General features: G+C 40.6%; 1 protein-coding gene across 2 annotated transcripts in view; it reads left to right on the top strand.

The window, feature by feature from the left end:
* Positions 1-7,528: 7,528 nt before the first annotated feature.
* GNG2 (G protein subunit gamma 2) overlaps positions 7,529-26,048 on the top strand; it is an 83,773-nt gene continuing 65,253 nt past the window's right edge. The window contains exons 1-3 of one of the 2 annotated variants that reach the window (XM_075844114.1): positions 7,532-7,547; positions 20,684-20,753; positions 20,891-20,940. The gene's annotated coding sequence lies outside the window, so the exon portion shown is untranslated. Of the gene's footprint in view, positions 7,548-20,683; positions 20,754-20,890; positions 20,941-26,048 lie in introns of both variants that reach the window. The other variant, XM_075844115.1, reaches the window with a different exon arrangement.

A 26,048-nucleotide genomic window follows, 5' to 3' on the forward strand; every position in this document is an offset into this window, starting at 1 on the left:
CATTCAATGTTGAGCAATATTATTTTGATCAAAACTAGTGCAAGGGGAAAGTGGAGCAGTTGCCCATAACAACCAATCAGGTTACTGCTTTCAATTCATAAAAGGCTTCTGAAAAAATAAGAGCTGGACTCTGATTGGTTGCTATGGGCAACAGCTCCACATTTCCTTTGGCATGACGTAACTAAAGATCAATGTCAGATAAGTAAGAGAGGGGTTATCAGAACTAGTACAATGTTCTGCGTTATACTCCAGTCACATCCAGAGCTGCTGTTAAATTTCTGGGATTAAAAAAAAAAATTGCATCCCTGTGCTAACAAATGTACACCTAAAAATCTTAATTAGATCCTCTGTTGCATGCACTCTGGGGAAATGCATTATGGGATGTTTTTTCTGAACATTTTCTACAATACAACGTAAGTACTATATCACCCACAGAGCATCAGTGCAGAGTGTGCAGACTTTGAACCTCTGGGGGGCAGCAGTGAGGTAGTGCAGCCTGAGAGCTAACAGAAAAGCAGCAGAACTTTAATTGCTACATTGGATTTGAAGGTCCATAAAATCATGTTCAAAATTTTTGATTTTCTTTAGTTACTTTTTCTTGGTATTTTAAACAGTTCGTCCCTCTTGGTTGATTTGGCCATGACAATATTTCATGAAATTAGAGCCTGTCACATGTTCCATCTTAGCCAATCAGCAGAGAGGGACCAGCTATTTAACATAAAGCGCAAACTCTTGATGCATCCTCATCCAAAGTTCGGGACGAAAGGAAAGCAGGGTTCATCTATTAGTTGCCCTGATAGCAGTAAGTTAGTGGGTGCTATGGAGGTGAATAATAGAGTCCCTAATTTAAAGGGATCTGTCTCTTTAAATTTGTCTCTTTTTACAAATGGAAATATTTGTGGGGTGCAGCAGCGGGACGCATGCACAAGGCATTTTGTAAGCGTTAAGTGGCGGACATTGTCATACCCAGCTGTGAGGGTGCCTGGCGTGTCACCACAAGGTATGGGGAATGATGTGACTGAACAGTTGCCATTGTCTCGGTAGATGCCCTGAAGTCAGCGCCGGCTCCACAGCTGCTGTTGACGACTTTGTAACACATTATATATGTGACAGTTACGAGCACAATAGCTGTGTACGTTCATCATAAAGCTGTCCGCTCTGCAGCAGGAATAATATATTCTGTGTCTACCCAATAGAGGGATGTATGGGGTGAGTCTAAAGTCAGGGACCATCCAACTTGGGCCCCATGCACACGACCGTTCCCATAATCATGGTCCGTGATTATGGGCATGGCCGGCCGCGGACAGTCATCTGCATTTGCGGGCCGTGCTCCCATTATAAAGTATGGCAGAACGGTCCAGAAAATAAAAAAATAGGACGTCCTATTTTTTACGGATGATTTCTACGGCCCGGACACCTTCCCAAAAAATTTACGGGAAAGTGTTTGTGCGCCATAGAAATGAATGGGACCGTAATTTGATCCGCAATAACGGTCTGTAATTGCGGACCAAAAATACGGTCGTTTGCCTGGGGCCTAACCGTGTATCTTAAAGGGATTGTCTGGTTTAGAAAAATAATTTTCAAATACTGTATTGGAAAATTATCAGTTAATAGAGGGGGTCCTAAATTAAGGAGCCTCTATTGACCAGAGCGAGGAGCAACTTCAAAGAGGGTCTCTCTGTGTCTCTCTCTGTCTCTGTCTCTGTCTCTCTTGACACTGTGTAGTACTTAATTTCTCCTGTGGTGGTGCTGCAGGGGAGTTAAACACTTGCTGCCAGGTTTCCCCACAGATTACAACTAATCGCTGGAGGTCAAAGCCGCAGGATAATCTAAAATCCACATATTTTTGGGAGAACCTTTTAAAAAAAAAAAAAAAAGTGATTGTCCAAAGCGCGACATCTGCTACGATATTAGATTGATCTCACTATTTATATATTAAATCTATGGATGTACCAGTGTTAAATGCCACTTTACCCTTCTGCCAACTTGAAAGAGGCCAACTTGAGTACAAATTCTACATTTGTCTTTTTAAAATCAGATAAGTTTTTTTTTATTGCAGTTTTACAAACATAAAACATACAAAAATACCAGAAGTTTTATGTAACCGATTCATTGTGCAGATGATCAAAGCAGCAAAGTATTCAAATTCTACATGACTAAATAAAAGGCAGACATGTTGGTCCGTATATACCCCCCCCCCTACACCTTTTCCTTTTTGCCTTGTTTTTTTACAGAAAATTAAAGGGCAATTCCATTTGCAATTGACATGTGAGTAGGTGTAGAACAGTTGGTGTCAAACCTGTGGCCCCTCCGGCTGTTGCAAAACTACAACTCTCAAGCATTCCCTGGTTGCAGCAAGCTTTTAAGGCATGCTGGGAGTTGTAGTTTTGCAAGAGCTGGAGGGCCCCAGGTTTGGTGTACACTATGTAGTTCCTGAATACAACTAGTGTCCTCCTTAGGCAATGGCCCTGGGGCTCCAAAATGTCTCCGAGTATTTGCCCCTGCCTCACGCACACTTCCTAGGTTTCTGTGGAAGACGCACCCTGTTCTGTAGCTGAAATCTGCTGCATTGTGGTCTTGAATTTTTCCAAACCATAAAAAAAGTTACAAGGAGCGTTTAGGGGATTTTTTTGTTTTTTTTTTATCTTAATGGGTGAAGTGTCGTTTAAAGTTCTGCCTTATGAGTGTTACTACTAATGCATTTATATATCATTTTCAAGCCAGACTAATATGTTGCTATCTCACAGTGATATTCGGTACTGTAAGGCCGTGTTCACACTACCGGTAACATACGTTTGCCGCCCTTCCGTCAGAGGAAGAGCAGATCGAAAGATTAAATGGAAAGCAACGGTTCCGTTAGAATTACCATTGATTTCAATGGTAATTCTTTCGTTTCAGTTGCTTTCCGTTTGCCAGGTTTCACACGGCTGTCCTTTCAATGGACCGTGTGAAGGGTCCGTTAAAAAAATAGAACATGTCCTATTTTCTTCCGTTTACAAGGATCTCTCCATAGACTCAAGTCTATGGGGATCCGTGAAAACTGGACCCATACGGGGGCAACTCTGATGTGAAAAACGGCAGTTTTTCACGTCCGAGTTTCTCCACGTTCGTCTGAATTCGGCCTAAGACAAAAATCGCCTTCCTCTAACCGTTTCCTCTATACCGAACAGCCAATTTTGTAAAAAAAACTATAATTTATGAACACCCATTTCTTAAAAAACAAACAAACTCGTTTTACTGACTATATATCCTATTCAATTTTTACCATATCTTCATATTTTTTTAATATTTTTCACATTTTTTACTGAAAAAAAAACTTTACTTTTTTTCCTGGACAAAATAATGTTCAGCTTCAGCGATGGTGTCATTTAGTGTATAATACACACACACGCACACACCACACACACATGTAATATAGTATTATAGCTACTTCATAAAAAATGGTTTATATACATAAAATTCCTGTTCTCGCCCTTTTCTAAGAAACTTCTGTATATAATGAGAATAGATGAATTGTAACTAATTTCATACTGGCCACCTTGATGTAGATGATAATTAAAGGGACAGTATTGCATAATGTGCTGAAAAAAATATATTGTAAAGCTCATCTTGCTGAGAAAAATGAGGAGTCTATAATTTCTAAGGAATATTTTATTCCAAAGTTATTACATTTCAAATAGTAGTGTTTTTACTGACTTCTTGATTTATGGCAGGTGGCGCTGTTGCGCTAGTATTTGCAAAGTGCCTTTGCTGCCTTCAGTGGTGGAAAGTGATACTGCAAGTAAATTTTAATTTTTAATACTATTTATAAAAAATTCATCACAAGCGGCAGACCTATTCTTAAGATATAGATCAACTCCGCATTATGCAGTTATTTTAATGGAACGGCTATGTATTAGTGTGCTTAAACAGTTTTGTTCTTTTTTATACCAGTATGTGAATCCCTATGGTAAGTGTAAAATCTAATAGGAAAAGTAAAATGAGGGATGTATTCACGGTGACCTGCTAAAAAGTTTTACGTAATTGTATAAAAAATTACGTAAATTAAGTGTCAGACCGCAGATTTTAAATATTTTCAACCCGTTGATTAGATTAAGAATTTTTGCAGGAAAAAGTCAATTCTGCAACCATCATTGCGTGTTTTACTCCCTTTTGTAAGACACACAATTATTTTTGTCAATATGGTGTATCTGAAAATAATACAATTTTAAGAAGATATTTTGAATCCGAGATGTCGTTTGGGATAATAGTAAAAACAAAAACATTAAAAAAAAAAAACTCTATATTTATATCATGTTACAATGTTCTGTATGTCCAAAATGTTTATAGTAGAGATGGACACTGTATAAAGCTGTTATTTATTGTGGATCTTCAACCTGCAAATACATCCTGGCTGTCTGTACAATACAATGTTTCAGAGTGGATTTGTCATGTTTAAAGGGTATGTCCACAGTCGACCACCATTAAAAAAAAAAATTTACAGTTTATATATAGAATGAATCTACATAAAGCGTTTACTAGTGTAATGTATGTACAAATCTTGTACTGATCCTGAGTTACATCCTGTATTATACTCCAGACACAGTACAAGATAAGTAATGTATGTTCACAGTGACTCCACCAGCAGAATAGTGAGTGCAGCTCTGGAGTATAATACAGGATGTAACTCAGGATCAGTACAGGATAAGTAATGTAATGTATGTACACAGTGACTCCACCAGCAGAATAGTGAGTGCAGTTCTGGAGTATAATACAGGATGTAACTCAGGATCAGTACAGGATAAGTAATGTAATGTATGTACACAGTGACTCCACCAGCAGAATAGTGAGTGCAGCTCTGGAGTATAATACAGGATGTAACTCAGGATCAGTACAGGATAAGTAATGTAATGTATGTACACAGTGACTCCACCAGCAGAATAGTGAGTGCAGCTCTGGAGTATGATACAGGATGTAACTCAGGATCAGTACAGGATAAGTAATGTAATGTATTTACACAGTGACTACACCAGCAGAATAGTGAGTGCAGCTCTGGAGTATAATACAGGATGTAACTCAGGATCAGTACAGGATAAGTAATGTAATGTATGTACACAGTGACTACACCAGCAGAATAGTGAGTGCAGCTCTGGAGTATAATACAGGATGTGACTCAGGATCAGTACAGGATAAGTAATGTAATGTATGTACGCAGTGACTCCTCCAGCAGAATAGTGAGTGCAGCTCTGGAGTATAATACAGGATGTAACTCAGGATCAGTGCAGGATAAGTAATGTAATGTATGTACACAGTGACTCCACCAGCAGCAGAATAGTGAGTGCAGCTCTGGAGTATAATACAGGCTGTAACTCAGGATCAGTACAGGATAAGCAATGTAATGTATGTACACAGTGACTCCACCAGCAGAATAGTGAGTGTAGCTCTGGAGTATAATACAGGATGTAACTCAGGATCAGTACAGGATAAGTAATGTATGTACACAGTGACTCCACCAGCAGAATAGTGAGTGCAGCTCTGGAGTATAATACAGGATGTAACTCAGGATCAGTACAGGATAAGTAATGTAATGTATGTACACAGTGACTCCACCAGCAGAACAGTGAGTGCAGCTCTGGAGTATAATACAGGATGTAACTCAGGATCAGTACAGGATAAGTAATGTAATGTATGTACACAGTGACTCCACCAGCAGAATAGTGAGTGCAGCTCTGGAGTATAATACAGGATGTAACTCAGGATCAGTACAGGATAAGTAATGTAATGTATGTACACAGTGACTCCACCAGCAGAATAGTGAGTGCAGCTCTGGAGTATAATACAGGATATAACTCAGGATCAGTACAGGATAAGTAATGTAATGTATGTACACAGTGACTCCACCAGCAGAATAGTGAGTGCAGCTCTGGAGTATAATACAGGATGTAACTCAGGATCAGTACAGGATAAGTAATGTAATGTATGTACACAGTGACTCCACCAGCAGAATAGTGAGTGCAGCTCTGGAGTATAATACAGGATGTAACTCAGGATCAGTACAGGATAAGTAATGTAATGTATGTACGCAGTGACTCCACCAGCAGAATAGTGAGTGCAGTTCTGGAGTATAATACAGGATGTAACTCAAGATCAATACTAAAAATAGCGGGGGGGGGGGGGGGGGAAACAAATATTCTCACTTTAGAATCCCAATAATTACAATGGGAATAATTAATATTGGAGTTTTCCTATCAAACTATAGTCCCAGTGTATTTTGTCTGGTTCTCATTTATCAAAACGTGTTGCCCTTAGCAACCAATCAGAGCTCAGCTTACAGTTTTTACATAATGCCATCCATTGGGCTGGATGCCAGTTGCTTATTCATTTCTTGTTCTGTGTCGCCATCTACTGACAGAGATTGGGTGCACACATTCCTTATGTGATGCTAATATGTTTATGAGGGTGTATGAAGTTAAAGGGGTTGTTGCTTTGTCACGCTTTATTATATGATCTATAGCTAATGGGGGAGGGGACCGTGCTCAGGACACCCCTTCTATTAGCTGCAAATTTATCATATACTTTGTTTTCAATTTCTCAACATTTTCAAGATCTTTGCTTGCTGTTAGTACATGGAAACCTTCTGGTTTATATTGAGAAGCTGGAATCGTGACCTAGTCCTGCTCACACAGCGGCAGTTTTATTTATATATCTGTGTAGAGAACAGCTTGGAGATCAGGGCTGAAGGGAGATTATTACTGCTGATGTTTTAAGCCCACAGAGGGTTTACTAGTATTATTATAATTTATTTTTTTTAACAATATTTTGTTTTACATCTTCTGTAAAATTCCCTTAATCCAGCATCTGATAGTTCAGAATTTTTAAAAATCCAGCAAAAAATGAAAAATCAAGTATAATGTCCATGTGCAATCAGACAGTTTTTTTTCTTCTTTGTTTTTTTTATTGCTTCAGACTAAAAAACAAACACAACTTAGCACTTGTGTGAGCGCTCAGCTGCTTCTGTTCGGCTTTATCCGGAAATAAATGTATCGTTGTACGGATAGAAAGTCTATGAGCCCGTACTCCGATACATTGGCTTTCTGGAAAAAGCTAAACAGAAACGAAACGGCTGAGCGCTCACATGAGCACTTCTGCCGCTTAGTTTTATGGATTGGTGGGGGTCTCCGTGCTCGGACCCCCACCAATCAAAACTTCTGACATGTCACGTCAGAAGTTTGTTAAACGTTTAGCTGCACTTTTTAATTCTTCAGCACACGAAGACGTTGTGGACAAATGTAGCTTCCAATGTTGTGGGAACGGTTTGGGGTTCGGCCCTTTTCTATTCTATCATGATAGTGTATGATGCCCCTGCTTCACCCTTCCCCAGTCTGTAGAGGACCTCCTGCAGTACCTTTTATTTACCACTAGATGGAAGCAAAGTCAAAAGGCCAAGAGGTTTCCAAGCTCCCGGGCATCTGCCACCATATATATATCCATAGCATAACTGAATAGACTAAAGATGGCGGCAATCATATGATCCCCCACCTGCACATCATGTGACCGCTGCCAGTCAGGTAACACTGTCCAGGTACATTACAGGTGAACAGTATTTTACTGAGGAGCAAATCATGTCTGTGAGGAGCAGCTCTTACCTTCTTTTTCTGTCTCCTCTGTGTGAGTTGTTTTTTTTACAGATAACTTTATTAACAACATGACAACATCATCTAGAGACAGGCAGTCATGCTATGTAACCCCATTACTAACGGAATACTAGAGGGTCACATGCGTGTATGTAGGAGGGGTCACATGATGCGTGTATGTAGGAGGGGTCACATGATGCGTGTATGTAGGAGGGGTCACATGATGCGTGTATGTAGGAGGGGTCACATGATGCGTGTATGTAGGAGGGGTCAGGTGTGTATGTAGGAGGGGTCACATGATGTGTGTATGTAGGAGGGGTCACATGATGCACGTATGTAGGAGGGGTCACATGATGCGTGTATGTAGGAGGTGGTCACATGATGCACGTATGTAGGAGGGGTCACATGATGCACGTATGTAGGAGGGGTCACATGATGCGTGTATGTAGGAGGTGGTCACATGATGCGTGTATGTAGGAGGGGTCACATGATGCACGTATGTAGGAGGGGTCACATGATGCGTGTATGTAGGAGGGGTCACATGATGCGTGTATGTAGGAGGGGTCACATGATGCGTGTATGTAGGAGGGTTCACATGATGCGTGTATGTAGGAGGGGTCACATGATGCGTGTATGTAGGAGGGGGTCACGTGTGTATGTAGGAGGGGTCACATGATGCGTGTATGTAGGAGGGGTCACATGATGCGTGTATGTAGGAGGGGTCACATGATGCGTGTATGTAGGAGGAGTCACATGATGCGTGTATGTAGGAGGGGTCACATGATGCGTGTATGTAGGAGGGGTCACATGATGCGTGTATGTAGGAGGGGTCACATGATGCGTGTATGTAGGAGGGGTCACATGATGCGTGTGTAGGAGGGGTCTCATGATGCAAGTATGTAGGAGTCACATGATGCGTGTATGTAGGAGGGGTCACATGATGCATGTATGTAGGAGGGGTCACATGATGCGAGTATGTAGGAGGAGTCACATGATGTGTGTATGTAGGAGGGGTCACATGATGCGTGCATGTAGGAGGAGTCACATGATGTGAGTATGTAGGAGGGGTCACATGATGCGTGTATGTACGAGGGGTCACATGATGCGTGTATGTAGGAGGACTCACATGATGCGTGTATGTACGAGGAGTCACATGATGCGTGTATGTAGGAAGGGTCACATGATGCGTGTATGTAGGAGGGGTCACATGATGCAAGTATGTAGGAGGGGTCACATGATGCGTGTATGTAGGAGGAGTCACATGATGCGTGTATGTAGGAGGGGTCACATGATGCGTGTATGTAGGAGGGGTCACATGATGCGTGTATGTAGGAGGGGTCACATGATGCGTGTATGTAGGAGGAGTCACATGAGGCGTGTATGTAGGAGGGGTCAAATGATGCGTGTATGTAGGAGGGGTCACATGATGCGAGTATGTAGGAGGAGTCACATGATGCGTGTATGTAGGAGGGGTCTCATGATGCGTGTATGTAGGAGGAGTCACATGATGCGTGTATGTAGGAGGGGTCACATGATGCATGTATGTAGGAGGGGTCACATGATGCGAGTATGTAGGAGGAGTCACATGATGCGTGTATGTAGGAGGGGTCACATGATGCGTGTATGTAGGAGGGGTCACATGATGCGTGTATGTAGGAGGAGTCACATGATGCGTGTATGTAGGAGGGGTCACATGATGCGTGTATGTAGGAGGGGTCTCATGATGCAAGTATGTAGGAGGAGTCACATGATGCGTGTATGTAGGAGGGGTCACATGATGCGAGTATGTAGGAGGAGTCACATGATGCGTGTATGTAGGAGGGGTCACATGATGCGTGCATGTAGGAGGAGTCACATGATGCGAGTATGTAGGAGGGGTCACATGATGCGTGTATGTAGGAGGGGTCACATGATGCGAGTATGTAGGAGGAGTCACATGATGCGTGTATGTAGGAGGGGTCACATGATGCGTGCATGTAGGAGGGGTCACATGATGCATGCATGTAGGAGGAGTCACATGATGCGTGTATGTAGGAGGAGTCACATGATGCGTGTATGTAGGAGGAGTCACATGATGCGTGTATGTAGGAGGAGTCACATGATGCGTGTATGTAGGAGGGGTCACATGATGCGTGTATGTAGGAGGGGTCACATGATGCGTGTATGTAGGAGGAGTCACATGATGCGTGTATGTAGGAGGGGTCACATGATGCGTGTATGTAGGAGGGGTCACATGATGCGTGTATTGTATGTAGGAGGGGTCACATGATGCGTGTATGTAGGAGGAGTCACATGAGGCGTGTATGTAGGAGGGGTCACATGATGTGTGTATGTAGGAGAGGTCACATGATGCGTGTATGTAGGAGGGATCACATGATGCGTGTATGTAGGAGGGGTCACATGATGCGTGTATGTAGGAGGGGTCTCATGATGCAAGTATGTAGGAGGAGTCACATGATGCGTGTATGTAGGAGGGGTCACATGATGCGTGTATGTAGGAGGGGTCACATGATGCGAGTATTTAGGAGGAGTCACATGATGCGTGTATGTAGGAGGGGTCACATGATGCGTGTATGTAGGAGGGGTCACATGATGCGTGCATGTAGGAGGAGTCACATGATGTGAGTATGTAGGAGGAATCACATGATGCGTGCATGTAGGAGGAGTCACATGATGCGTGTATGTAGGAGGGGTCACATGATGCGTGTATGTAGGAGGGGTCACATGATGCGTGTATGTAGGAGGTGGTCACATGATGCGTGTATGTAGGAGGTGGTCACATGATGCGTGTATGTAGGAGGTGGTCACATGATGCGTGTATGTAGGAGGTGGTCACATGATGCGTGTATGTAGGAGGTGGTCACATGATGCGTGTATGTAGGAGGGGTCACATGATGCGTGTATGTAGGAGGAGTCACATGATGCGTGTATGTAGGAGGGGTCACATGATGCGTGTATGTAGGAGGGGTCACATGATGCGTGTATGTAGGAGGGGTCACATGTGTGTATGTAGGAGGGGTCACATGATGCGTGTATGTAGGAGGGGGGGTCACATGATGCGTGTATGTAGGAGGGGTCACATGATGCGTTTATGTAGGAGGGTTCACATTATGCGTGTATGTAGGAGGGGGGGTCACATGATGCGTGTATGTAGGAGGGGGTCACATGATGCGTGTATGTAGGAGGGGTCACATGATGTGTGTATGTAGGAGGGGTCACATGATGTGTGTATGTAGGAGGGGTCACATGATGTGTGTATGTTGGAGGGGTCACATGATGTGTGTATGTAGGAGGGGTCACATGACTGACTCCATGTTTAGTCCTATTCAGTTAGCTGATGGGTACATTACACAGGACTAATCTGTGGGCTATACCATTCTGATGTGAAGAGACGCTGTTATAAGAAAGGTGCGGTGTATGTGAATACAATTTCTAGTACGTGCATTGGTGGTTTTTACCAACACACAAACTATTGTATCTGCTTCCTCTGGACACAGATACAATTGAATACCATTCACTAGGCCACATTAGACCTGCAGCCTGTGAGATGCTGGGACAGGATCCCTGCGCAGGACTGTGCGATGACGTCCCTGCTTCACAAGGGTCCCTTCTTGGCATCTCATAGGCTGCAGGCCTAACGTGGCTGAGGAGACCTGCTGTGCAGCAACGTTCATCGTGGGAATGGGGGCAGGTGAGTATAAGTTTTTATTATTTGTTTAGGGACACTATCTACAGGGACACTGTGTGGCACTATCTAGAAGAGGCACTACATTTGGCACTATCTGCAAGGAGAACTTTGTGGTACAATCCACAGGGGGCACTTTGTGTGTCACTATCTACATGGGGCAGTGTGTGTGTGTGTGTGTGTGTGTGTGTGTGTGTGTGTGTGTGTGTGTGTGTGTGTGTGTGTGTGGCATTATCTACAGGGGGCAGTGTGTGTGTGTGTGTGTGTGTGTGTGTGTGTGTGTGTGTGTGTGTGTCACTATCTACAGGGGGCACTGTGTGTATGTGGCACTATATACAGGGGACACTGCATGGCACTATCTACAAAGAGCACTGTGTGTGTGTGTGTCTGTTTGTCACTCTATAGGGGGCACTGTGTGTGTGTGTGTGTGTGTGTGTGTGTGTGTGTGTGTGTGTGTGTGTGTGTGTCTGTTTGTCACTCTATAGGGGGCACTGTGTGTGTGGCACTGTCTACAAGGGGCACTGTGTGTGGCACTATTTACAGGAGGCACTGTGTGTGTGCGCGGCATTATCTACAGGGGGTACCGTGTACGTGCCACTATGTACAGGGGGGAATGTGTAAGGCACTGTGTACATATAGGTGTCTTTCATTATGGTCCCAATACATAACTCTGTTTGGGGCCGCAGAAATACCCAATCCGCCCATTAATAGATGTATATTAAAAAATTGTATGATTTTCTATTCTACAAATAAATAATACAAAAAAAAAAAACCTGGACATTAATTTCACCTGTGGTGGCGCCGCCGCAGGGGAATTGAACATTCGCTGCCAGATTCCCCTATAAAGTACAGGTGATCGCTGCTGACCAAAAAGCAGGACAGCGGGAGGCTAGATTCACAGCAGCGTGGGAAAACTCGGATGTGATAAACGTGATGTTTTTCAAGGATCCCCATAGACTTGAGCCTCTGGGGGGGGGGGGGGGATCCGTGAAAATGGAGCAAAATAGGACATGTTCTATTCTTCAACGGACCCTTCACACGGACTTCTTCAACACTCGAGTGAAGTGTGAGGAGACCCTTCTGGAAAAAAGGGTTACCCATTCAGCCAGATTATCCATATAATATAATAAAAATATGGAGTGCGCCTAACAATATGCATATGTACAAATACGGCTGTGTGAATAGCTCCATAGGAAGATATGACCCTGATTTAGCAAAGCTGCGACAGGCAGCAATTAGAGGACACATCATCGTATAGGATTGTTAACAAAGACGGTAGGGAGTTCAAGGAGACCGGTGGTATAGGAAAAGTGTGAAATCGGTAAGGGGGGTGTACTAAAAGCCACGTTCCTGTATCAATTGAACATCCTCTGGATCTAAAGAAGACTATTTCAGTCTGACAGCAAGCAGAGATCTTGAGATTGATAGGGAATTGAAACACAAAGTATATTCGGGAATAGCAGAATGTTTCATTATACATTGACTGAGCTTTATTAATATATGTTATAGATATATGTGAGAAGAGGAAGTCTAGGAGGGGTCGGACCACCCTTATCTCTTGAAAGTAAGGGCTCTATATAGAGCTCGGAGCGCTGCTCAGAGATTTCTGATTCTGGAAATCTGATATTTAAGCAAAGGGCCATTGATTTGAATGAGAATGACAAAAACAGGACTCAGGCCCCATATTCTCAAGATCATTGGAGGCCCGAGTGGCCAAACCCTCGCCAAACCGGTGGAAAACCCCTTTAAGTCTCTCCGATCTTGTCCTTTGAATGCGCTTGGTCTCCTGGCAGCAAAGTGCTTCGCTTTCATAGCCGATTCTTTTGTGTTGTCCTGAGGTAGAAATCACAAACAGCACTTAATATGGCAACCCACAGGAAGCAGCTGCCTCACCGTTACCAGGCAACTGAGGAGAGAAGCCATTTTATATTGGTTTTGCTGTCTTCTAGGAAATTTCTACAATCTTTGCGAAAACAGGCATGGCAGTGAGAATGATTTCCTCGACGTGTTTGACTTACTTTACATTTGTTGTAGTGTTAAAGGGGTTGTACATGATTAGAAAAACATGGCTGCTATCTTACAAAAACAGCGCCACACCAGTCCATGAGTTGTGTCTGGTCTTGCAACTCCATGGAGCTGAGCTACAATACCAGACAGAACCTGCAGACAGGTGTGGCACTGTTTTTAAAGAAAGCAGCCATGTTTTACTAATCCTGTGCATTCCCTTTCAAGGGGTTGTCCAGGAACAAAAAAAAAAACATGGCTGCTTTTTTTTCCAAAAACAGGGCCACACCTGTCCACGGGTTGTGTGTGGTATTGTAGTACGGCCCCATTCACGTCAATTGAGCTGAACTGCAATATTATACACAACCAATGGACGTGTATCTTTGTGAGGTGGAATCAGAAAAAAAACAGCGATTCCTCCTTTGTTTTTTGGGTTTTGTTGTTAGTGTTCACCTTGCGGCAAAAACGACATGTTGAATGTATTCTGCGGGTCAATAAGATTACGGAGATGCCAAATTTCTATCTTTTTTTTAATGTTTTACCATTTTTACAATGAAAAACTATTTGCTAAAAATAAAAATAGTTTTGTGTCGCCATCTTCTGAGAGCAATAACTTTTTGAATTTTTCCGTCGATGGAGCGACGTATGATCTTGTGTTTTGCGGGACGAACTGTAGCTTTTTTTTTAGTCCCTTTTTTATTTCATTTTATGTGGGAAGCTCGGCGAAACAGCGACACCAGCATTGTAAATTATTTACCTACGGCGTTCACCCCGGTGGGTTAAATAACGTGATATTTTAATCGTTCAGACTTTTATGGATGCGGCGATACCAATTATGTTTACTTATTTTATTACTTAATTTTTGGGGAAAGGCCTTTTTTTTTTTTTCTTCATTATTTTTTTTTACTTTTGGTTATTTTTATTTGACCGCGGCATCTGAGGAATTAAATGACAGGGATCAGAGGTAACAGTGGCAGGTGAGTGTCAGCTGTTTGAAACAGCCGGCAACCACCACGCGTTTGGTGCGGGCTCCGCTCCTGAGCCACGTCGTATTGTAATGGTGTACCTCCAATGTAATAGTACGTCCGATGTCGCCAAGCAATAAAATATCCTATATGTAGTAGGTATAGTATTTTAAGATGATAACCTTACGTTATCCATATATACATTCTAGGAAAATAAAGATTCCACATTATAAAATGCCCTGGGGGGTGGGGGGGGGGGGTGATGCTGCTGTTGGGAAACTGGGACACAACAAGATCCTAATTATATCTCATGCGAACACATATGACAGCAACACAGCAACGACCACTGGTCAATGTTCTCAGATGAAATTAGGAAACAGCACTCATATAGGTAATGTAAAGTATGAATAGATCATAAATAGGATACTTCTGGTACAAAATCTACACCTATGCCCCCAAAGAACAATTGTATCCCCTATAGCTATACCACTGCACATAAAGAAAAAAATGTTACTTGTAGCTAATGCTAAAATTGGTATACAGTACTCAAATAATACTACCTAGCAGTGCCCAAATAATACCGCCATATCGATCCAAATTAACAGCACCATACAGTGTACAGCACTCAAATAATACCGCCATACAGTACTTATACCAGTATACAGCACTCAAATAATACCACCTAACAGAGCCCAAATAATACCGCTATATAGATTCCAATTAACAGGGCAATACAGTACTAATACTGGTATATGGTACGCAAATAATACCACCTAAGTCTGCAGTCACATGCGGAAGATTTTGTTGCAGAAATTTATGAATTTTCATCTGAATAAGGTTGTTTCTGCAGCAGGTGCATGGATTTCTACCAGCACAATTCAGATGAATGGAACTGATTTTCTGCAAAAAATTTTGACATTTCTGCAACAAAATATGCTGAGTGTCAATCCACCCAATGGGTATGTGGACACGTGGCGTATTCGCTGCAGATTTTCCGTCTTGACTTGTGGGCAGAAAATTTGCAGTGTATTACAATAGCAACAAAGTGGATGAGATTTTAACAAATCTCATCCAAACGCTGCCGAAATTTCTGCACAGAATAACTCCATAAATTGACCTGCGACATGTAAATTGATGCTGCGGATTAGATGCGGACTTGTTGCAGAATTCCTGCATTCAGTTCAATTGGGAAGTAAAATTCTGCAACAAATACCATTGTTTGCGGAACTTGCTGCGCTGGCGCTGGGTTTTAGCAGCAAATTCAGCAAGTTGAAAAAAAATATAAAGTCTATACGTACCGCATTGAAAAAATGCACAACATTGAAGTAAAAACGCAATTGGGTTTTTTGGATGCGTTTTTTTCAAAGTGTTTTCATTTGTTTTGACAAATTCTTAGTACAACAGGGAGAGGGGAAGGGGGAAGGGGAGCAGAAAATGGGGAGGGGGGGTAAAATACTAATCCGCATTAGGGTATGTTCACATGCAAACGCAAAATACGTCTGAAATTACAGAGCTGTTTTCAGGCAAAAACAGCTCCTGAATTTCAGACGTTTTTACAAGTGCACGCGTTTTTCGCTGCGTCTTTTTCGGACGTAATTGGAGCTGTTCTTCATTGGAGTCAATGAAAAATGGCTCCAATTACGTCCCAAGAAGTGTCCTGCACTTCTTTGAAGCGGGCGTAATTTTACGCGCCGTCTTTTGACAGCGACGCGTAAAATGACAGCTCGTCTGCACAGAACATCGTAAGACCCATTGCAAGCAATGGGCAGATGTTTGCCAACGTATTGGAGCCGTCTTTTCAGGCGTAATTCGAGGCGTAAAACGCCTCCATTACTGAAAATTGGTCTTGTGCACATACCCTGAATGTTGCAGTCACCCAACAGGTACGTAGGTTGCGTTTTTGTTCTATGTGGTTCCAACTGCACCTCAACCGCAATATGTGAATGGACCCTTATACACACACTGCAGTCTTGGTGCAGATTTTTAGTGCAGAAGGAGTGCATCATAAAAGGAGGGAAGTATATAGGAAAGATTCTACTTCATATTTCTTAAATCCACTCTTGGTTATGGCTTAAAAAAAACTGCACCAAAACGGCCCTGTGTGAATATACCCTAAAAGGCTGGAATAATACATGCAGTTTTTTGAGCATGAGCCAGGAGTGGATCCACCAGATACATCCTGCCCTTTCGTTTTGAATACACTCCTGGCAAAAAAATAATAATAATAATAAACTGCATGTGCGATTCCAGCCTAAAGTTACTACTAAATTGACTCAAAATATTGTATTGTGTATAGTCTCGCTACAACTGCAGCGTTTCATCAGTAATGAACGATCGTTTTTAGCTGCAGAAACATAACGGTATTCACGATCGGATCGCTACGTTTTGTCGCCGCGTCTATGGTCAGATTAATTCGAACCAGGGCTGAATGCGAAATGTGTCAGCCAAGGCGTTCAGTCTAGAGCGTAAACCGTATAATCGCCTTTGTTCACCGCCAGGACAATAGCTGCCTGGTGCCAGAGATTCATTGTCCTGCGAGGGTTTAATCACTGAACGCAGATCTCTAATCTGGGGACTGAAGAAAGAAAAAGAAATCCCATTTCCAAGCAGATGATGGGGGTTGTGTGCGTCTTAATCATTCATGTGTCCAAATCGGGAACACCCATTGCACACAGCAGATGGCACTTGGAGGGGGGGGGGGAGGAATATCAGGAAAGAAAATGAGAATGTCTGCCATTGCAGGACGTCCCTGAGGAGGTAAGAAGACAGAAGCTTCTGCCCACAGTCCCGAATCCTCAGCACTGATATAATAGACCTCATCAATAAATCTTGGCACTTCATCACGTGGCATCGTTCATGCACCCTAAGGGCTCGTTTCGCACGTGCGTATGAAAATACGGATGCGCAATAAAGACCGTTTTTCCCAATTTGTTCCGTATTGTGTTCTGAGTTTTCGTTTACACCTGCGTAATAGGCTCCGTTTTTCTGCTCGGTCATAGAAGCAGAACCGCAAGGATACCAGAAGCTCGGGATCTGTTGCATTAAGGATAGGAAACAACAGCGCCCGATAGAACCATTGACTTGAATGGGTTCTGTCGGGTCTCCGTCATGATTTCCATTATTTTACTGGACATAAGAGCTATTGTGGCCAGCAAAAACAACGGAATCTGTGACGGAGACCCCTCCAACGCAGATGTGAACAACCATTATCCGTTTTTTTTAGCTGGTTGTGTAATGTTGGAGAAATACAGATGGTAAAGAAACCGAATATATGTGCATGTGTGAACGGTGCAAATATGAATCAGGCGTTTTTTGTTTTTTTTTAATTCAACCCATTGACTTCTATGGGTTAAAAATGGCATTTGTAGGGATCCGTTGGAGCATGCTGTGTACTGAAAAAATCGGCAAGTTCTTAAAAAAAAAAGCGCATATAAAGAAACGGAAATGCGAATAAAAGTATTATCAGAGCTTTTTCAATGTGGAAAAAACGGAATGAATGAGCATTAGGGTATGTTCACACACACTAATTACGGACGTAATTCGGGCGTTTTTCCCCCGAATTACGTACGAAAAATGTGCCTCAATAGCGTTGACAAACATCTGCCCATTGAAAGCAATGGGCTGACGTTTGTCTGTTCACACGAGGCGTATATTTACGCGCCGCTGTCAAATGACGGCGCGTAAATAGACGCCCGTGTCAAAGAAGTGACCTGTCACTTCTTGGGGCGTAATTGGAGCCGTTATTCATTGACTCCAATGAAAAGCAGCGCCAATTACGTCCGTAATGGACGCGGCGTTCAAGCGCCTGCACATGCCGTTACGGCTGAAATTACGGGGATGTTTCCACCTGAAAACATCCCCGTAATTTCAGCCGTTACGGACGTTGCCGTATGAACATACCCTTAAAGAGGTTGTCCAGGATTAGAAAAACATGACGGCTTTCTTCCAAAAACAGCACCACACCTGTGCATAGGTGGTGTCTGGTATTGCAGCTCCATTGAAGTGTATGGGATACCACATACAACCTGTGGACAGTTGTGGTTCTGTCTTTGGAAGAAATCAGACTTTCTAATCCTGGACAACCCTTTTGAGGCTAAATCCATAGCTGTCGGATTTGCAGGGGATTATTTCCGCAGTAAATCCACCAAGAATCGTGTGAATTTTGTTGCAGATTTGCCGTCTCCTGCAGATTTTACTTAGAAGCTGAAGAAAAGTAAAAAACAAAAACAAATTTCCAGTAATTTAGAAGCCGCAGAATCCGCAACACTTGATTGCTTGTGGATTTCATTGTAACAAATTCTCACATAAGCCGCAACAGAATTGATTGGCTGCAGCACTTCAGCTACGTGTGAACTATTTCAGAAAAGCAGCATAAGGTGTGTTGAAAAAATTGCCTGCCCTATATTTATTAAAGACATGCGCAATTTGTAATCTGAATCTGATAAAACGAGCGTGACTAAACAAGTCATAATGTGCCATTTTTTTTTTATAACTTTGGCACAGCTGTTCTATATTTTAGTCCGCACTAGACATATGGCGAAATGGGGACATTAGCGAGGTCTGGCGAAAACTGAACCAGCCAATCAGGAGTTTTCTTTCCATGCATGATCAATCATAAGATACGTGACGCTGGAGCAATATATAAAACGCTGGAAATAATTTCTGGCGCCATTTGCAGTCTGGAGGCTGTGCTAAAGAAAACCTCTGTGTGTCATTGTCCTGCGAGAACTATAATCTCCACCAGGTGCGCAGGGGTGCTGGGGTTCTCTCTGGGGGACACGAAAAAACTATTTTTTTTTAGCAGGCAGGAAACATCGGTAATTGTCTGCCGTTTGTCTGTATATCCACACAAGTGCGCTCGGTGTTATTGGGGCTCTCCGTAGAGGAACAAAGGGTTTTTAGGTGGCAGCCACCAAAAAAGAAGCCGAAAAAACATTGATTTAATCGCAGTTCTACGTTTTAAACTTTGATGCAATTCGAAATTGGCTGCCAAGTTTGCGAAAAATCCAGAACAACACAATTTTATTCATCTTTTGTCAGCACCGTTCACCTAGACACGACACACACTTCTACATGGAGCTCAATGGAGTGGTGTACATGGACAAGAGGAGGCCCAATGGGAAAAATGACAGGGGCTGCTCTTTTTACATACAGCCCATTGGGGCCAGATGTCCGTTTACTTTCCACTCTCCTCCTCCCTTGTTTGCCAACTATTGGCAGGGTGGGGACCCAGACCAAGTTCCCATCACCCACAGGAGGATATGTCCAGCCTAAGCGGGGCCCAAATACAAAAACAGCAACAGGGCCCCACACCTACCATGTGCCATTTATAGTATTGGTGTCAACTTGTGTCATATAGTATTGTGTCAGAGGGGTCTTTGGGCCCCTCAGGTACCAGGGCCTGGGTGTGATTGCTACCTTTGTACCCGTAAAGCTAAACTTCTTCTGGGTCCCCATCTCTTTGGGCCCCATAGGAGCCACCTGAGCTACCTCCATTATACGTATACCCATGCTAATAGCTTGTATGGGTACAGTATGAAAACAAACGAACAACCTATAAAAAACCTCTAACGAAACCAAAGGCGTAAAGAAGGGGTCCCTAAAATACAAGTAAACAACCTAAACACAAACGATGAGGGAACACAGCACCCAAAGAATAATATACAAAAAATAGAAAATATTTTATTAAATACAATGACCTAATATAGAGTAAAAGGATGGACCATACGAGGAGTGTGAAGCAGTAAGGTCAGATGTCAAAGACCTAGTGGCCTACAGAAACAACCAGCCATCAGTAGCCAAGAACCACTCCGATAACCCACGACGATCAGAACATACTCCGTGGGCAATAGCAATAATAATGTGTCCACATATGAGAATATATATATGGTAGTGCTGTCTAAGGGTATAGCAAATATAATATCAAACTCAATGGGTAGCATGAAAAAATATAATTATTATCCAAATAAAGAAATACAAGTGATGTGATCCAAAAATACAGCATAGCAAAAATGTAACACATACCCTGAGACATGGTGGGGGGTAGAACAGGCAACATCTGGTACTGGCAGAAAAAACAAACGCCTCGACGCGCGTTTCGCCCTACAGACTGGCTTCACCTCCGAAGTCATTGTATATTGTATTTAATAAAATATTTTCCATTTTTTTTGCGTATTTTTTTTGTATATTCTTCTTTGGGTGCTACGTTCCCTATGTCTGCAGTATGAAAATATACAGAGTAAAAGGTTATATGTTGTAAGCTGATCAACAACTGTTGTTAGAATTGTCTATGGCCAGTTTTAGCTCGCCGGCAGTCCTATGTAAAACACAGATCACTTATTGAGGCACAATGCAAAAAAATCCCATTGCCCAGTGTGAAATGACAGATTGATGCTGGCTACATCTGTACGTTCCAGGGCAAGCTGCAGGAAGCAAGAAGCCATTGCAGAGCTAGCATGCAACAAGCGAGGCCGGCAGATGTGAGAGGCAAGTAGCCCCTTTTGCAGCGTAGAGGAAGTTGGTGATCATTAATTTCCTGACGACTGAGTAAAACGATGGGTGGAGATTTCTCTGTATCTGGGCTTCTGCTCCCTTTCACACAGCTTCTCTTCTGCTTCCTACAGAGCTACACACAGGGACTGGATATCATCTATACAGCCTGCAAGACTGAAAGGTAAAATCTCCATACAATGTATATAGGATTCTGATGGCTGATCATTGTTAACACTTTGCATGAGACGTTGTATCCTTTTACACCTTTTTTATGATACTTTTTATCATTTTAATACAATCGATGATATGTTGTATCTTTTGAATACATTTTATGATACAGTTGACCACTGTGTGTGATATATTGTATCATATAGACATTTCATGTGATATAATGTATATTTTCCCACACCTTCTATAATACATTGTATCTTTTCTACACTCTATAATACCTTGTATCTTTTCTACACTCTCTATAATACATTGTATCTTTTCTACACTCTCTATAATACCTTGTATCTTTTCTACACTCTCTATAATACCTTGTATCTTTTCTACACATTCTATAATACATTGTATCTTTTCTACACTCTCTATAATACATTGTATCTTTTCTACACTCTATAATACATTGTATCTTTTCTACACTCTCTATAATACATTGTATCTTTTCTACACTCTCTATAATACATTGTACCTTTTCTACACTCTCTATAATACATTGAATCTTTTCTACAATCTCTATAATACATTGTATCTTTTCTACACTCTCTATAATACATTGTATCTTTTCTACACTCTCTATAATACATTGTATCTTTTCTACACTCTCTATAATACATTGTATCTTTTCTACACTCTATAATACATTGTATCTTTTCTACACTCTCTATAATACATTGTATATTTTCTACTCTCTATAATACATTGTATCTTTTCTACTCTCTATAATACATTGTATCTTTTCTACACTCTATAATACATTGTATCTTTTCTACTCTCTATAATACATTGTATCTTTTCTACTCTCTATAATGCATTGTATCTTTTCTACACTCTCTATAATACATTGTATCTTTTCTACACTCTATAATACATTGTATCTTTTCTACACTCTCTATAATACATTGTATGTTTTCTACACTCTCTATAATACATTGTATCTTTTCTACACTCTCTATAATACATTGTATCTTTTCTACACTCTATAATACATTGTATCTTTTCTACACTCTCTATAATACATTGTATCTTTTCTACTCTATAATGCATTGTATCTTTTCTACTCTCTATAATACATTGTATCTTTTCTACTCTCTAATACATTGTATCTTTTCTACACTCTATAATACATTGTATCTTTTCTACACTCTCTATAATACATTGTATCTACTCTCTAATACATTGTATCTTTTCTACACTCTATAATACATTGTATCTTTTCTACACTCTCTATAATACATTGTATCTTTTCTACACCTTCTATGATACATTGTATCTTTTCTACACTCTCTATAATACATTGTATCTTTTCTACACTCTCTATAATACATTGTATCTTTTCTACACTCTCTATAATACATTGTATCTTTTCTTCACTCTCTATAATAAATTGTATCTTTTCTACACTCTATAATACATTGTATCTTTTCTACACTCTCTATAATACATTGTATCTTTTCTACACTCTATAATACATTGTATATTTTCTACTCTCTATAATACATTGTATCTTTTCTACACTCTCTATAAAACATTGTATCTTTTCTACTCTCTATAATACATTGTATCTTTTCTACACTCTCTATAATACATTGTATCTTTGCTACACTCTATAATACATTGTATCTTTTCTACACTCTCTATAATACATTGTATCTTTTCTACTCTCTAAAATACATTGTATCTTTTCTACACACTATAATACATTGTATCTTTTCTACTCTCTTTATAATACATTGTATCTTTTCTACTCTCTTTATAATACATTGTATCTTTTCTACACCTTCTATAATACATTGTATCTTTTCTACACTCTCTATAATACATTGTATCTTTTCTACTCTCTTTATAATACATTGTATCTTTTCTACTCTCTTTATAATACATTGTATCTTTTCTACTCTCTTTATAATACATTGTATCTTTTCTACTCTCTTTATAATACATTGTATCTTTTCTACTCTCTTTATAATACATTGTATCTTTTCTACACCTTCTATAATACATTGTATCTTTTCTAAACCTTCTGTAACACATTGTATACATTATGTTCTTTCCAAACCATGTACAATTTGTATTCTCCCCATGCTTCTCTAATATATTGTATTATTTAACCATTTTGTATGCTATATTGCATTACTCTAAGGCGTCTTGATACGTTGCATCATTTACACAATTTCTCTCTTACATTATAACATACAAACTGGGTGCAACCTGTGCTATGGCACCACTTTGGCGCAAGCAATTATACAGGAAAGCTTCAAACTACTTTTCCTCTCTATGGAATACATTTTACAATTTTCCTTTAAACCAAAAATATTTGAAAACTACGCCGCCACTGCGTTGTGTGACTCTGGCCTTAAAGGGGTTTGTTTCCAAGATTACAAAAAAGGTGTCAGCTGTGTTTTTCCAGAAACAGCGCCACTTGTGTCCAGAGGTTGTGCCTGGTATTGCAGTTCAGCCCTATTCACCTGAATGGGACTAAGGTGCAATATCATACATAACCCACTGGCAAGAATGGCGCCGTTTCTTGAGAAATAAAAAGCATACCCTTTTTTGTAGTTCTAGAAACACTTTGCCTGACACAACATGTTGACCGTGAGCACCCTTTGTTTAGGGTGAAATTATAATACATTTCTTTTGATAGCTGATGAGTGTAGTAGTTATAAACCGGCACTCCTAGGGTGCAATTATATTTCCGTTGAATGATTAATTACAACAAAGTAATTGATGTTTATTCGCTATATCAAGGCGCCATTTAAAAAAGACAATCCACCCCTTCTATTCATGTAAAAATTCATATGGGCTTTAACTGTGTGTGGAGTACAGTGCGTGCCATTGTGCACAGATCGAGCAGAGGGGATAAAAAGACCCAGTGATTGGTTTTGCTAAACTAACGTTGTTCTTTATAGATTTTTCTTTCTTAATGCCATTCATAAATACAATGCTCCCTCTGTAAGGCTTCGGGTTAGCAGACATTTTGCAAACTGCTGCTTTCAGGATGAAAATAAATATTCTTCGATCAGTCGTCTTCTGTAAAAAAGACTATTCTCTTGTGATTTCATAGTGAGGTGTCTGTGAACAGGCGTGCGGCTGTAATAGAGAATAGAGAAAATGACGTCCAGCCTTAATACGTCCGTCTCTATACACTTGTATGTTCCATGCACCGTATACAGCATCCTCCATAAGCTATTTCAGGACTGTTGTCATGGTAACAGTGTGTGGTGTCACTGCATTTAATTTATGATGGCGATAAACTGCACCCCCCTCCTCCAAGTCACAAGTATTTGTATTCTGCGCAGAAAAAAATCTATCTATCTATCTCATATCTATCTATCTATCTATCTATCTATCTATCTATCTATCTATCTATCTATCTATCTATCTATCTATCTATCTATCTATCTCATATCTATCTATGTATCTATCTATCTATCTATCTATCTATCTATCTATCTATCTCATATCTATCTATCTATCTATCTATCTATCTATCTATCTATCTATCTATCTATCTATCTATCTATCTATCTATCTATCTATCTATCTATCTATCTCATATCTATCTATCTATCTATCTATCTATCTATCTATCTATCTATCTATCTATCTATCTATCTATCTATCTATCTATCTCATATCTATCTATCTCATATCTATCTATGTATCTATCTATCTATCTATCTATCTATCTCATATCTATCTATCTATCTATCTATCTATCTATCTATCTATCTATCTATCTATCTATCTATCTATCTATCTATCTCATATCTATCTATCTATCTATCTATCTATCTATCTATCTATCTATCTATCTATCTATCTCATATCTATCTATCTATCTATCTATCTATCTATCTCATATCTATCTATCTATCTATCTATCTATCTATCTATCTATCTATCTATCTATCTATCTATCTATCTATCTCATATCTATCTATCTATCTATCTATCTATCTATCTATCTATCTATCTATCTATCTATCTATCTATCTATCTATCTATCTATCTATCTATCTATCTATCTATCTCATATCTATCTCATATCTATCTCATATCTATCTATCTATCTATCTATCTATCTATCTATCTATCTATCTATCTATCTATCTATCTATCTATCTATCTATCTATCTATCTATCTATCTATCTCATATCTATCTATCTATCTATCTATCTATCTATCTATCTATCTATCTATCTATCTCATATCTATCTATCTATCTATCTATCTATCTATCTATCTATCTATCTATCTATCTATCTCATATCTATCTATCTATCTATCTATCTATCTATCTATCTATCTATCTATCTATCTATCTTTCTATGATCTATTTATCGCGCTATATATATATAGTGTACATACTAGTGTATGGGCAGCATGGTGGTGCTTTGCAGCGCTGGGGGCCTGAGTTCAAATCCAACCAAGGCCAACATCTGCATGGAGTTTGTATGTTCTCCCTGTGTTTGGTGGGTTTCCTCCGGGTACTCCGGTTTCCTCCCACACAAAAACATACCAATGGGGAATTTAGATTGTGAGCCCCAATGGGGACAGTAAAAGAGGACCTCTGTACAGCGCTGCGTAATATGTTGGCGCTATATAAGTAACTGAAATAAATAGTGTGTGTAGCTCCTGAAGATCAGGATTAGGTTCGACCCCAATGCATGTTCTGATGTTGACGTACTTCTACTCTAGCATCATCAGATCAGGTTGGGGGCGTCATCCACCTTACTGTATTGTAGTCTGACTATGCCAGTATGGAACTGATAAGAACCTGCTAGAAAATGTGTAGTTGTGGTAAAGGGTGCCTGATGTATATTCCGTACCGATAATCCGGCATCTTTGAAGGTCTTAAAATGCCGGATTATCAGAAAGCCCTAAATATCACTCTCTCAATACATATGTCAGTAAACGGCTAGGATTTCAGTCAGGCCTATGTGTACCTTTTTGACCTCTCCATCTGTTGGTGTCTCAGATCTCCTGTGGCTTTCTTAAATTGATTTGCATAAACTAGCATTCTCCATTGAAGTAACAACATGAGACCCAAAGCAGGCTGCAGT

Source organism: Rhinoderma darwinii, chromosome 12 (genome assembly GCF_050947455.1).
Source record: "Rhinoderma darwinii isolate aRhiDar2 chromosome 12, aRhiDar2.hap1, whole genome shotgun sequence".
In the NCBI taxonomy this organism is placed as follows: Eukaryota; Metazoa; Chordata; class Amphibia; order Anura; family Rhinodermatidae; genus Rhinoderma; species Rhinoderma darwinii.